This window comes from Protopterus annectens, chromosome 8.part0 (genome assembly GCF_019279795.1).
Source record: "Protopterus annectens isolate FY-2018-M chromosome 8.part0, PAN1.0, whole genome shotgun sequence".
NCBI classification, from domain to species: Eukaryota; Metazoa; Chordata; order Ceratodontiformes; family Protopteridae; genus Protopterus; species Protopterus annectens.
In genome coordinates, this window is record NC_056741.1 from 1,056,281,829 (window position 1) to 1,056,298,219 (window position 16,391).

Consider the following 16,391-nt stretch of genomic DNA (forward strand, 5'->3'; position numbering starts at 1 on the left):
GGTATTCTCTCAGCATTCAACTTTCATAGTATAATTTAATATATAAATGTATATTGCAGTTTCTCATATACACCCATATATATATATATATATATATATATATATATATATATATATATATATATAAAACTGCAAACTGATTGTAAGGAGAAAAACACATAGAGAGCCTCCAAAAATTACAGCACACAAAATCAACAAATATATGGCACTCCTTTAATATAAGAAGAACCATCAGCAACAGCAGACCATGGTTTTGCCTTAAAACAGGCTTTTGCAATGATGTGTATTTGCTGATTTTTTTTCTGCTGGAAGTGATTTTTTATGTGGGTCCCATTCAGAAGATTGATTTTCCTAAAGTTCAAATGATGGAAAACAACAAAAACCTACATTTCTGCAGAGGGCAAGCATCTCTACACCCCTAATATGGAGGGGGCTGTACCCCACAACCCTGCATACCACAGATACCAACTCCAGGATCTACAGTGGTGAAAAGGGTAAATTCCTTGATCCCCACATTACAGCAATCTCCATTCAAAACATTGCAAAAACATTTTAAGAACACTAATTTTATAATCTTCAAAAATAATACAAAATCATCTATAGTTTAAATAATTATTATACCAAGTTAGACATAATGTGAAAATATTTTTTAAGATCAGATACAACTTATATGAAAATGATTTAATATTTAGAGAAATTATGGCCAGTTTAGAGAAATTAAATTTAAGATAGTATAATACAAACATGAATTGCAATATGAAGTGGGAGAAAAAAGGAGTATGTCATATTTAGATAGTGTCAGAGGAGAGAAATTGATAAAAGTAAGGAAGCGAGTGAAGAAGGTGGAGTAAGGAGGTGTAAGGTATGAACAGATATCTCTTCATATTTAGGGATATAGTTTATCCCATGGTTGAGCAAGAACACAGAAACAGATTTTGGCTAGTAAGTCTTTCAGAATGATTTTAAAGAACTAGAAGGAGGGTACTGACCTGATGGATACATATAAGGATTTCCAGGCCTTAGCAACATTGTATGAGTACAGACAGACCTACCCAGTAGATTTGATAAGTTTGTGGACAGAGAGAAGTCTTTGTTTAATGGATCATAATGACAAAATGGGACCATACTTGTGCAAAATGATATATAGTGCTGGACAAGCAGGTGGCTGCTGGATAATTTGGGTCTATATTAGAGAACCAAAAGTTATTTTAAGCGAATGCTCACTTGAGTGAAAACGCCGGGGATCAAAAAGGTGTTTGTGGGGTCGTGGTACAGTGAGGAGTAGGATATCTGCCCTTTCCTTACTGTAGTGCGATCTCGGAGTTGAAATATATAGTAAGTGGGGGGGGGGGGTACAGCTCCCCACAATACGAAGTTTGAGTACTGGCATTTTCGCTCATGTGATGGGCAACAAAAAAAAATCTATCACAAAGCAGAAATAGTCTACAAACCAGTTTCACTTCATTCAGTTCAAATAGTAAGGTTGCTGCCTATTTTTCTAATCTGGAAGAAAAAAAAAACTTCACTCAGCTTCAAATACTTCAGGTATGACAACTGCAGAAGAAACTAATTTTCTCCAGCTTTTGAAAAGTTCAAAATATAAGGTTCCTTTATACCCACATTGCTATGCATCTTTGGTTAGACATTTCTTTAATATAGTGGATATATGCCCTTGTGCCCTTTAGTAAAAAACAGTAATTGTACATCTGATGTTAAAAGTGCCTCTGAAAAATATATTTTTTCTTTACAAATATTTTGCTCCATATACATGGCAGCCATTCTCTCCTAAGAATGACTAATACTCTATTTTCCATATGTATCCTAAGACATAATACCAGTCATTTTCAACATTCTTAAGTACATTAAGCAGTAAAATGTTGCTCAGTTTAAATGGCAATCCAAACCCAGTCCTTCTGCCACTAGTCGATTAAGGCAGTTAACTGAGACACCATAAGGGCAGGTCCAAATAGCAGTTTCAAGCAATGGACTTAGTGTTCATTCAAATACCTTTTTTAGTTAATAGAATACATGACATCAGTTACACCAGGTATTTATGTTCAACAAGAGTTCATGCTTATCCTCCATATTGCAATCTTTCAGCATGTAACTTCAAATGTAATATTTGACAACAGATGACCTTGGAAACAAGAAACAACTACATGTACTGTCTTATACAGAATGAAGTTTCTGCAGAGGTATATATGTTGCAGCTTCAAAATGCTGAATTTGCTCTAATGATTTACAACCTGTAGAAAAGATGATATGTGTTTTAAAAGTGGTTAATAATAAAAATATATATTAATTAAATCTGAACCACTCTGTGTCAACTCAGAAGTTAATGTGACACTCATTTGACAGGTATGTGCACCTAGTGATAATTTCTGAAAAGTTATTGTTGAAAAGAAAGACTTAAAATTGTTAAGAAAGACTTTCAGTTCTTGCTCAACACCTACCCCAAATTGCAAGCAGCATAAAAAGGAACTGCTCAGATAAGGACATTGAACTCTCAAGACCTTGATTTTATCTTTTCTGCATACATTTCCTGGTGCAGTGCATTACTTTGATGATTTCTGGGTTTTTTTATACATTCATACCTATCCTTCTTTGTGTAGTGATCCCTGCTATGCTTTGCTGGAACATTCGGTTATGCTGATAGTGAATCCAGGTGAACTCTTGACATGCAGAGCTGAAGAAATAACAACACAAATGAAAAAAATGTAAATCAGCATAATAGGAGGCCAAACTGCATTCATATTAAGGTTTGTGCAGTTTTTCATTTTAACTTGGAATAGTGTAAAATGTGTTGGTATACAAGGGGTGGTTAAGGTTTACCTTGTGTCATTGTAGTTTAAATGCATTATCCCCATAATTAGTATATCATGATGTTCCCAGAGTAATTGGGAATGCAAATAAATAATTTCAGCTTGTGTAGTATAGGGACTAAAGCAAATGTGATCACAGGAGAAAAGGAATCAGGTATGTTGCATAGGTTTAAGACTGCATTATGATACTGTTTAGAAATGATGGATTCATCTTTTCTACATTTGAAGTGAAGACTTGGAAGTGTATGTTGTGAATGTGTCCAACAGGATTACTTTGGGTTTCACTGGCAGCACCATGTTTCTGCTTCAAATGCAGTGATAATTTGGCCATCTGTGATTCATGTTCTGTTTGGAAGTGCTTCCCTAATGAAGCTGTAACAGTAAAATATTCTCAAGAAGGATTGCAACTCTAAAAGAGCAGCTGCACTTTGTGTTTGCTAAAATATCTAAGGATAGAAAGTCTCTTCTTGAAGACTGATTCTTTACAAGAGATGGAGAGGATAGCGGACCAGCCAATAAAAAATTAAATCCACACAGGAGAATAACATGATCAGATAGCTGTAGAAAAGCTTCCATCTGTGTGTTTAGTAATTATATGGTCACGGAGTCAGCCAGTATTCCAGTGATAAGTGTCGTATGTGTGAGTAGTGCTGACTGAATAAGCAGATTGGAAAAATGACTGTCAACAGGTGGAGCGGCTATCCTTTCTCCACCATAGCCTGCCGATGACTCAGTTAAAATGGAGGGCTCTGCCTTTGCCTTTGTTAGTAAGGTTCTAATTCTCTGAGAGTCAGTCAGCAGATTGGGGTGGGAATAGTAGTCTTGAAATCTGTCAACTGCCTTGTTGAATAACAGCTACTTATCTATGATTATATTGCATAACTTTGGAGTTCAGATTTGTTAAATAAGTAATAGTGGTGTGTGTGTGTGTGTGTGTGTGTGTGTGTGTGTGTGTGTGTGTGTGTGTGTGTGTGTGTGTGTGTGTGTGTGCACGTGTGTGCACGTGCACGCGTGCGTGTGTGTGTGTGAATGGTAAAGATTAAGCAAACAAAAACTTTCAAGAATTTCTTATGCAGTCCTAGTACTTATATTGTTGATAGTCATGTCAATGCCACCAAATACATATTGAGGTCTTTACATATAACAGGAAGAGATGCATCATATGCATTTTACCAAGGCAATGTGACTGACTGCTTAGCCACATGAAACTAAATCTATAACTATTAAATGTATACCATTGTATTATGAAATCTTGAATGAGACAAACTTCAAACACAAAATGACTCCATGGTATTCAGCCAAGAGGTAATATACAATCCCTTTACTAAAATCCAAGTTAGCGCTTTCGTCCAACTCTAGGACTTCTTCAGAAGTAACAAAACTGTAAAAATACCACCTTCTTATACTCCTTCAATAAATCCATTATCCAGTTAACTGATAAAGCAATTGTCACTTTTTTAACCCTTTCATTAACATAATAGTTAATGCAGTTCATCCTGAAAACATACGTTAAAAACAGTGTTGCTTGTTCAAAAACGGCACTGCAACACTGTTGGTCTTATTTACTTGGCCCTGTGTAATGTTTGCCACTCATTTTACATAGGGAAAACAGTGAGAAAATTGTCCAAAAGTATTTATGAACACCTGTATGATATAAAGAGAGGCAATCACAAGAATGCACTGTAATGCCATTCTTGTGTACAGTGGATATAAAAAGGTTACACACCCCTGTTAAAATGCCAGGTTTTTGGGATATAAAAAAATGAGGCCACAACAAATAATTTCAAAACTTTTCCCACCTTTAATGTGATCTATAACTTGCACAATTAAATTGAAAAACAAACAAATCTGTTAGGGGAAAAAATAAAAAAATTAAAAAATGTACAATACATTGGTTGTATAAGTGTGCAAACCCTTATACTAATACTTTGTTGAAGCTCCTTTTGAGTTAATTGCAACATTCAGTCTTCTTGGGTACACACCTGCTATCAATTAAAGAGACTCTGATTAACCCCAAATAAAGTTCAGCTGTCCTAGTAGGATTTTCTTGACATTTACTCAGTTGCCTGCTGCAGCAAAAGCCATGGTTTGCAGAGAGCTTACAAAGCATCAAAGGGATCTCATTGTTGAAAGATATCAGTCAGGAAAAGGGTAGAAAAAAGTTTCCACATCATTGGATATACCATGGAACACAGTGAAGACAGTCATCAAAAAGTGGAGAAAATATGAAACAACAGTGACATTGCAAAGAACTGGATGTCCCTCCAAAATTGATGAAAAGACAAGATGAAAACTGGTCAGGGAGGCTGCCAAAAGACCTACAGCAACACTGAAGGAGCTGCAGGAATTTCCAGCAAGTACTGGTTGTGTACTAGATATGACAACAATCTCCCATATTCTCCATATGTCTGGACTATAGGGTAGGGTTGCAAGACGGAAGCCTTTTCTTACAAAGAAAAACATCCAGGCCTGGCTAAAATTTGCAAAACAATACAACAAATCTCTCAAAAGCATGTGGGAAAATGTATTATGGCCTGATGAGACCAAGGTTGAACTTTTTGGCCACAATTCCAAAAGATACGTTTGGCACAACAACAACATTTTGCATCACCAAAAGAACACCATCCCCATAGTGAAGGGTGGTGGTGGCAGTATCATGCTTTGGGGTTGCTTTTCTTCAGCTGGAACTGGGGCTTTAGTCAAGATGGAGGGAATTATGAATAGTTTCAAATACTAGTCACTTTTGCCCAAAACCCTTCAGGTATCTGCTAGAAAGCTGAAGATGAAGAGGAATTTCACCTTTCAACAGAACAATGACCCCAAGCATACATCCATATCAACAAAAGAATGGCTTCACCAGAAGAAAAGTTTTGGCATGGCCCAGCCAGAGCTCAGACCTAAATCCAATAGAAAATCTATGGGGTGACCTGAAGGGGGCTGTGCACAAGAGATGCCCTCGCAAACTGAAAGATTTGGAGCACTTTTGCAAGGAATAGTAGGCAAATATTGCCAAGTCAGGATGTGCCATTCTGATAGACTCCTACCCAAGAAGACTGAATGTTGTAATTAAATCAAAAGGTACTTTAACAAAATATTAGTTTAAGGGTGTGCACACATAACAGAGTATTAGTTTAAGGGTGTGCACACTTATGCAACCAGCATATTCTATGTTTTTTATTTTTTATATTTTTCCCCTAACAGACTTGTTTGTTTTTCAATTGAATTGTACAGGTTATAGGTCACATTAAAGGTGGCAAAAGTTTAGAAATTATTTATTGTGGTCTCATTTTTTATATCATAAAAACAGCATTTTAACAAGGGTGTGTAAACTTTTTACATCCGCTCTATGTGAAGGGTTTAAAAACTTTGTTTTTGGCATCTTAGAAATAGTTCCAGTGAATGCGCGTGGTGGAGCCTGAGAAAATACAATAGAATATAAGGAACTCCTCTGGCAGCTTAGGTTGGATGCTATGCAAAACCCAGGTCTCAACGTTCACATTTCTATTAACCCTGTGTTAAAAATGAGGGCAACTAAGTTCTGAATGTTTTTTGTTGGTCTGATGGATTATTCATACATTTGTATTTTTATTTTCACACATCTGCATTTTTTATTTTATTGTATATTATTATATTATTTACATTTATATGTGAGTTTTTATGTACCATACTCACTACTTGCATTATGTGTTTTTGAACAATCAACAATGTTTTTATGTACGTTTTCAGAACAAAATGCATAAACTATTATGTTTATGAAAGGGTTAAAAAAGAGACTCATTAATTGTTTTTCCAGTTAATTGGATAATGAATTTATTGAAGGAGTATAAGAAGGTGGTGCTTTTACAGTTTTTTTAGTTCTGAAGAAGTCCTGGAGTTGGACGAAAGCGATTAACCTGGATTTTAATAAATGGAGTGTATATTACCGTTTGGCTGAATACCATGGAGTCATTTAGTTATTTGTTTTTATCTACACGGGAGGCATACCACATTTGGTTCTTCAAACAATAAAATATTAAACACATCTTGCATCGCAAAACAGTGAACCAGGGAAAGGGTTCTACCGTGTGTCATTTAATGGGGGACACACAAGTTTTATTTATTTATTTTTTTCACTGTTTAGCAGTTTACTAAAATAGATTACATCCTATTTATTCAATCAATTCCAAGTCAACCAAGTTGTAGATTATATATTTATATTTTCTAAAATAGAAAAAAATCATACAAGGTTCAAAGCTTTCATAACTGTAATAATAGTCATACCCACATTTTCAAGGTAAAAGGAGTAAACAGATGCAGATGGGAGGATAGCTTAAAACATTTCTCATGTTACTGTCTTGATGTGTTCACTTTCAACAAGCTTATCTCCAACTATGTTCCACACAAGTACATGTGCCATAAAGTACAGGACACATACATTTCTTTCTAGGTTGCATGGTTAGAAAAACATTTACCAAATGCTTGATAAGCTCGAATGAACTCTAATAAAAGTTAAGCTGTTCTTTGTATGATATAGGAATTTGTAAAAGCAGTGCAGCAAAATTAAGCTAGAAGTTTTATAAAAAAGCATTAAAGAAATATATACTAACTTCAACTTCCTCCTTTGATGTTATAAAGCATCACAGTCCAAGATTATTTTGAATTATATCATTGTCAAACATGTGAGCTCTGGGATGTTTTTGTTCAGGTGTAACAACCACTGCATGTGTACTTTTTCTCAGAAAAGAGTATTAACAGATTTTTAATAACAAAATGCCCAAGCAGACTCAATTGTTTTCATATATATGGCCAATTATTCCATGAAATCAGCCACCTTTTCTTGTTCATCATGAAAGTCTGCAACATAAGTGCAGCACCATTTTCTGATCAGATGGCAAACTCTGCCCTTTGTGGCTAATATGAAATCAGGAGATATTTGTTTTGTAAGGAGGTGGCTCAGACTGCAGTCAGTTCTCTGCCATACAAATGTGTTCTGATGTCTTATTAACTATTGCAGCTAATAGAAGGGGCAACAGATTCACTTTGTGCATAGTTCACAGTATGCCTTACTTCAGAGAAAAGAAAACCACTACTTGCTCACCAGGGTGTATGGCCTTGTTTTTGCACAACCTTCCTGCAGGTGTAGAGAAAGAATGAAAAATAGCTTCCTTCATCTGTCCCACTTAACAACCAGATCAGTTTCTGGCTAACCACGGCTAGACATGATCTCCACAGATGTAGTAATGATTGTCCAATATTCCTATGCTCATTCCCCAGTAATGCATCTTTAATCCAAGCTCTACCAATATAGTCTCATCTGGAAACAGCAAGTATTACCTTGTGCTGATGCAGCCAATTGGTAATATATTTTCTTAGTCCAGTCCACAATGTTATGCCAAGTCTGTCTTTCTGCAACAATTTGTGTGTCTAAATCAGTTTGTTGCACAGGGACAGGTAGCACTGAAATGCTCCCCTTGGCATCATGGGACCCTTGGCATCATGGGGAACAAATCCACATACCCAACAACTGGAAATATTTAGGTCAGTGGCATACTGATGCAGAGTTTGAAGAAACAAGTTTTTTATCATGTTGATTGGAATCAGTAGAGGGAGGAGACTTACTGATCTCATCAGAAGGAGGTGTGGTGCCACTTTCCACCAACTCAAAAGATGTCAAGCAGGTTTTCATGCAATGCAAAGCATGGATCCAATTCAGTATTCTGCCACACTTTACTGCAGTATGAGTATTTAGGAGGATGAGATAAGGTCCTCTCCACTGTAGCTTCAAAGAAGATTTGTTTTGGAATGCCTTCACATAGGCCCAATCACCTGGCCATAAGTCATGACAGGTAACTGCTGCTGGCTGAAGAAGGGTCTCATTAGTGTGTTTATGAAAAACCTATAAAATAGAAACAAGTTTTGAACAACAGCTTCATCGATAAATACCAGTTTGCAGTTTATCACTGGTGGGGAAGGTGGCATTCTCATGGGGCAACCTATAAGAATTCCATGAGGACTTCATTTACAAGTGGAATTTATAGTTCCTCGCATACTCATCACAGCCAGAGGTAAAGCATCTGGCCATTTTATCCCCGTTTCACTACAAACTTTGCCAGTTATGATTTTCAGTATCCGGTTAGACTTTTCAGCAAGACCAAATGACAGTGGGTGATGGGGACAATGTAACTGTAAAGAAGCTTTCAGCATTAAAATGGATTAATACTATGAGGTGCATCAAATGTAGAAATAAATTCTTTTAACAATTTCTTCACTACTATTTCAGCATCACACGTATCACATTAACAGACTTCTACCCATGCAGAAAAAACACAAATAATAACCAAAATATATGAAAACATAGCACATCTTCTCAACTGGATAAAATGCAATTGTATATTTACAAAGGGACCCAAGTTAGAGGCAAAGCAGAAGGTGTAGTTTTTACAGGAGGTGCAATATTATGTGATAAACAAGGTTCACAATTATTAACATAATGGTTACCTATAGACTGAGAAAGAGGGGCAAACCAATCTTACTGAATAAGATTAAGAAGTCCATACTTACCAGTGTGATTCAGTAAGTAGTATGCCCTTATTACCAACCAGGGTAGTACAACCAAGGTGCTACTATCCTGCCATCAGGGTGCCTTCATATTAAATCTGCATACTTTTTACAACCTGCATCCTGCACTGATCCATCTCTTTTTCTCAGCCTCTGAAGCTTCATTTTGTAAAGTAATCAAATCATTGAAATTACAAGGATGATCAGTTTTTGTAGGTGCTTCCTGCATAGTAAAAACACATTTTTTACTGACAGTGACATCTAAACCAGCAGCTTGCTTGGCTACATAATCTTCTTACTGGTTACCTTTCCCACTGACAGTGGCTCCTTTTATATGAGCTTGCACTCTGACTACAGCTAAAGCCTCCAGTAACAAAAGCATCTAATAAGTCTTTTACAAACTTTCCATTTTTTATTTCAGTACCTGCTGATGTTAAAAATCATCTCTGGCTCCACAATTCTCTAAAGTCATGGGCTACCCCGATTGCATAATGGCTATCAGTATAAATGTTAACAACTTCTTCTTTTGCTATCTTACAGGCTTTGGTTAATTCATTCAATTCCGTGACTTATGCAGGTGTAATCACTTCCAGTTTTTTTCTAACACAATACTGTATTTTCTGCACATATAGCAATGTCTGCATTAAGGTTTCCATTTATGTTTCTTCCACATGATCCATCTACAAATAATTCCATTTCTGCATTGTCCATTGGAGTATCTCTCAAATTGGATCTAGGAGAAAGCACATGGTTAATCACAATTATACAATCATGTAGTTCACCATCTCCTGTCATAGGCAGAAGGGTTACCAGTTTCAATACCTGGCATCACTCAATGGTGATTGAAGGGATAGAAATAAGCATCAATTCACACATCTTAAGAACATCTTTGAAAGAAATAACATTGGTACTAGTAAAAGGGCTTGTCAGTCAAAAATGATAAAATGCAATTTTTGTGAATACTGCAAATTCATGAATGATGGCCCTATGCCACAGTTGAAAATTATGACAAAAACCTTATGTAATTGTGCTACAAGGATGGTTGTATACTTAGCTACATGCACTTCCCGGCCTGGATTCTATATAGGAAAAATTACCAGGAAGCTTAAGAATATATGAACAAAACTATGAGATTACGAAATGTTAACTTTCCAATACACTATATAAACATACTCTAGAATGTTCAAATTAAAAAATATATATATATTTTTTTTATTATTGATAGAGTTTTTTTACAACAAATACAGGTGGGAACAGTGAGTTACTGCCTGAGCAGAAATAACTTTCTTGGCAAATTCATTTAGATGCTATGAGAAAACCTGGACTTAATAACAAATTGTATTTGAACTGTATTCTTAGAATAGAGCTGAAAGATTATAGTATTCAAACTTTTTTTCTTTGAACAAAGAATTTTTTCTTTGAAGTGTTTTTATGTATATACGTATTTGTTACTGTTTATTATACAGTGACTCCTTATTACTATTCGAAAACGTGCACGCAGATTGGCCCACCCCAACCAGTGTGCCCATTGTAAATCCTACAATATACCAACGGAAAAAGGTAAGGTCACCTGGACTTTTTTCCGTTGGTATAAAGTGCCCCAAAACCTATTTTTTTACAATTAAAAAAAAAGAGAGAGAGTGAAACAGAGCAACAGAGACTTTCTTTTCTCCGTTGCTTCCGTTTCAAAGCATTGATGTACTGGGTATGCATGGGAATGCAAGTCCCATAAGCATGAGCAGTACATCAAAATAAAAAAGCAGTATACCACAACTGGCGGAAGAACAGTAATCCGCCGTTATACAAAGACATTATTTAAGAAAAGTAAATATTTTTTTTCTTAAATAATGTCATTGTATAAGAGCAATAACCGACTTCATGGTTGTGGTATATTGAAGATTTACCCATGGTTGTCTTTGTTTAATCACTCGGGCTTCGCCCTCATGATTAAACCACACCACCTGTGGGTAAATCTTCAATATACCACACCACGTCGTCAGTTATTGCTTTAATGAACAACACATTTTTACTAGTTCTGCTTGCTGGCAACCAACAGTATAACTTGAAAAAACAACGAAAACATGAAGAATGTGTGTGGAAGCAACTAAAATCTTCAACAAAATGTATGTTTGCAGTGCAGAAGTGACACTTGCACTCTATTGACTTAAAAACAAATAAAATACCATGACTGGTCAAGCGCTTTCATCCCGACAAATATAGGGACTTCTTCAGAACCAGTAAACCACATAACCTTACAGCTTAAATAATCATGATTCAATAAAACCATTAATTATATCCTTGTTACATAATTAATATCAATTTAATGTAATAAAGATCAAATGAATGCAGCAAAATATGTTGTGCTACTTCCCAACATAAATGATAAATAATAAACAATAACCAAACGCCAACAAGAGCCAATGTGTCCAAATTTGGTTACAATAAGTATTGAACTTTATAAACAATATAAGCAGAAGTCTACTAAAATATCAATTTTCTAAAAAACATAAGTGTAAATGTAAAAACTGGGAGCTCTCAATGAACACATGTCAAATGTCTAAGGCTTTGAGCTTCAACACTGGCAAAAGGGAAATATTATCATTGAGACCTGTTGGTACTGTAGCATTTAACTTTAGCTGCCAATGCATCTCACGTCTCTCTAATTTATTTTCCCACCATCCCTTTTTACTATGTTCACTATACCAAATAAAATGAAAACAAAGAACATTGTTGGGAATGTCTATAAAGGGCATTATTATTGTTAGCTTTAACAACACCTGTCTTATGTTCATAAATACATTTCAGAAGACTTCTCTCCATTTTGCCAATATAAAAAAGATTGGCATTCCATACACAATGCTATATAAACCAAACCTTTAGTTATACAATTCCCTGCCAACAAAATCACCCTCTGTGGTGGATTCATTATACCTATTTTGGTGTCTTGAAAAATGTATTTGCATTGTTGACAACTTCCACATTTTTTAGTCCTCCTTTGTAGGGAAGTCAAATTCTTGGCAGTCAAGGGGTGCTTTAACAAAAAAAAAGTTAAATTCCGTCCTGTTTTTACAACAAAACTAGGTTTTTCTCATACCATTTTAAATATTTCTGGGTTAGCCTTGAAAAGGAGCCAGTGTTTTTAGTCAACATATCTTTGACATCCTTGTCCATGTCCCCAAATTGAATAACCATTGCGTTAGTGAAAAATGTTGGAGTAAATTCACAAACCTTATTCATGCCAATTTCTTGGGTATCTAATATGAACAATATTTTGTACCCCACCCATTTAAAACTTGTTCACTAATTTCTAATATGTAAGATAGTGGATAACCTCTATGTTCAAACATCTGTAAAAGATGGCTAAGTTCCAATTTAAAAATTATAATGTCAGAACACATCCTTGCTGCCCTAACTATTTGCCCTTTAATAACATTCCTCTTTACCCACCTAGGATGACTAATTTGGAAGTCCAAATAACAATTTGAGAAAGTGGGCTTTCCATATAACCAAATTTTTGGTTCTCTGTGTCCTTGAAAATGGTGACATCTAAATAGTTAACTGCTTCTTCTGTGTGTGCACGCGTAAATTTGAAATAACCACAAATACTGTTGATATAATCACCAAATTCTAACCTGGGACTATCCTTGTTCCTCCACAGGATGAAGATATTATCCAGGTATCTAAAGTAAAAGATCCATTGTTGTCTGAAACTAGAAGTAAATACATACTGCTTATCCCAAGCATAGAGAACCAAATTAACATATATGGGTGCACAACTGGCACCCATTGCAACTCTCTTTAATTGTCTGTAAATCTCCCCCTCAAAAGTCAGGAAATGGATTAAGAGTACCACTTCCATAACATTTATTGTGAAATTAATTAAATCATTTTCTAATGTAGTTAATTCACAGATAGCTTCCCTAAAAAATTGCAAACCCTCTTTGTGTGAAATTGAAGTAAATAGGTCAATAAGACAATAATTGAAAAATTACAAGTAGTTTTATAAAATCCCTGTTTTATCATGAGCAAAAAATTCCAGGAATATTTTAAAATATAATTTACAGATCATAAAGAATCCTTCAATAATATGTCCACAAAAATCCCCAATGAAAACATAGCACTATTATGTACTGACACTATCAACCTGTATGGTGGGTTGCACACATTCTTGTGTCACTTAGGGATGCCAAACACTGCAGCAATGAGTGGCTGGTCAGTTTTCAAAAAGTTGAAGATCTCTTCGATTATAACATCTTGAAATAATGAATCTTCCAAAAAGGTGTATCTTTCTATAAGCAATATTAATCTCATTTTTAGAAACAATTTCATACTTGTTAGTATCATTTAAGATATAAAAAATCTGACAGTTGTCATTTTTGTCCACTATATCATCCCACCCCCTTTATCAGGTCTCATAATTTGAAGTGCATTATTGGCCCATAAATTCCTTAACAAAACAGACCCTTTGTTACTTAAGTTGTACTTTTTTTTTCTTTTTCTGTGTTGCTCTTACATTAAATATTTCTTGTGAACAAATCTTTTCAAAACTTGATATCATCAGATGGGGGGATTAAATGTACTCTTTCGTTTAAAAGGATATGTACTAATGACTGTCCCTGAAACTTGTTCTTTGAACATAATCTGTAAATTCAGTTTTCTGACAAACAACTTTAATTCTGTGTGTGTATCTGATACTTCAATTTTGTATCTTGGTACAAACTTGACTCCTTTTTTAAAAAGGGCAAAATAAGTTTTGGAAATATTGAGATTGGTATAGTTAAAAATGTTGAAATCAGCATAACTCAACATTTTCCCTTCAAAGCTTTTAACAATATCCACTTCTCTGCTTAATGCTTGCTCCTGTTGTTTTTCCTCCAAAACTGTTTTCCCCTTGCTCCTGGACCCTTCGGGGTGAGAGGGTGTTCGAGAAAATTGTTATTTTGTCTGTTTCTATTATAAATCCTCTCTGACCTTCTTAACTGTGGAACTTCATAATCTTGATTGTTAGTTTCCCTTTCATTAAAATGTGCATGCAAAGAACCCTGATTGAACCACGGAGGATAAGGCAAGTCCCTATTATTGCTAAAACCATTTATTGCTTCCTTAGTAGCCCCTCCATCTTGAACCATTCCCATTTGCTCTTCTTGGCCTCTATAAGACTTGGGTAACGGATATGCAATATTCTGCAAAAACTCATTTTCATCATGCATAAACTTTTTTTTGTTTTCTATTTAAATTAATTTTCATTTGTTGCTCAGCTCTATCAAATACATTAGTGTAATTCATTTTAAAAATATCAAAAATGTTATCATCAATAATTTCAGTATTTAAATTGCTAACATCCTCTGAAAGTTCATTAATAGCCTGATTATTTAATCTAATGTTAAATTTCATCAGCTCAATCCCATGGCTGTCCAACATTGCAAGATGGTCATCCAGGTCTGCTTGCCCAAATAGTCCATAAAGAAATTTAGACATCCTGAGTCTCTTAGGGACTCATTTGATCTTAATACTCTCTGCCAAAAACAAATTGTCACATTGCAAGTTATGTATCTTCATTAACTTGCTTTCAAACTCTTTTAACTTGGCATCCAAACTCATTGTAGTATCAAGTAGCTGAGTACTGTTGAAGGTAAATTCCTTATTTAACCAGCTCCAGAACCCTGAGCCCTGTGTATTACTTTCTTTATTATTATTTATAACCTGTCCACAAGGAATAGAGTTTTGTGATCTAGACAATCCTTTTGGTCTATCTTTTCCACCTTTTCTATTGGTAGATTGTAGTCCCATGCCTAAATCACCTGGTGAACCACTCACAAGGTTGGCTGGGAACAGTAGTTTATCAAGTTTGTTTGTTTGTCTTTTCGGCTTTTCCCGGTAAGGGGTCGCCACAGTGGAACTCTGGTCCGCTAATGATTGGCAGTAGATTTTTATGGTGCCGAGTTGCCAGCCCAACGCCCAAACTTCAGTGAAGGCACACCCATTCACGCATGTCTTTTGGAGGCCACTCGACTGTGGGGAGGATATGCAGACTCCACACAGAAGGCACTCCCTGCACACTAGCGGAGAATTGAACGGGAGAACCTCTTGCTGTGAGGCAACAATGCAACCGCTGTACCACCGTGGCTTACAACAGTAGTTTATCAAGTGATGATTGTATTTGAGAGTATTGCTGGGAAAGTAGTTTAATGAGATGAGTAAGTTCACTTTCACCACTATTTGATGATATCTCCAATGAAACTCTGTTGTCTGGAGCAGCACTGCTACCACAGATGAAAAGAACACACACCGGACACATTATCCATACCGAAATAAAACCTTGTTCCTCTGAATACAAAATTAACCAAGATGCTATTGACAGCAATCGGTCTCACAACGAACACTGCAAAACACTCCAAAACCAACAAAAATGTGAAGAATGCGTGTGGAAATAACTAAAAACTTGAACAAAACACACATTTGCAGTGCAGAAGCGAGACTTGTACTTTATTGACTTAAAAACAAATAAAATACCATGACTGGTCAAGCTTTTTCATCCTGACAAACATAGGGACCTCTTCAGAACCAGTAAACTACATAACCTTATAGTATAAATAGACATGATTCAATAAAACCATTAATTGGATCCTTGTTACATAATTAAGATCAATTGAATGTAATAAAGATCAATTGAATATAATAAAAAATGTGGTGCTACTTCCCAACATAAATAATAACCATGATCTTTATTACATTCAATTGATCTTAATTATGTAACAAAGACCCAATTAATGGTTTTATTGAATCATAACTACTTAAACTGTAAGGATCTGTCATTTACTGGTTCCGAAGAAGTCCCTATATTTGTCGGGATGAAAGCACTTGACCAGTTATGGTATTTTATTTGTTTTTAAGTCAGTAAAGTATAAGTCTTGATTCCGCACTGCAAACATGTTTTCTTTGAGTAACAGTGTAACTTGAGACAATCAGCTTCAAAAAATGTATCTGAATTCTGACTGGTCATGTACTAATTAGAAGGTGCATTTTATCTTG

At 35.4% G+C, this 16,391-nt stretch overlaps 1 protein-coding gene across 1 annotated transcript in view; it reads left to right on the plus strand.

The window, feature by feature from the left end:
* The first annotated feature begins 2,617 nt into the window (after positions 1-2,617).
* The window catches only part of LOC122809215 (formyl peptide receptor 2-like), a 99,772-nt gene continuing 85,998 nt past the window's right edge, over positions 2,618-16,391 (plus strand). Inside the window, exon 1 of the mRNA XM_044080525.1 lies at positions 2,618-2,759. The gene's annotated coding sequence lies outside the window, so the exon portion shown is untranslated. The remainder of the gene's footprint in view (positions 2,760-16,391) is intronic.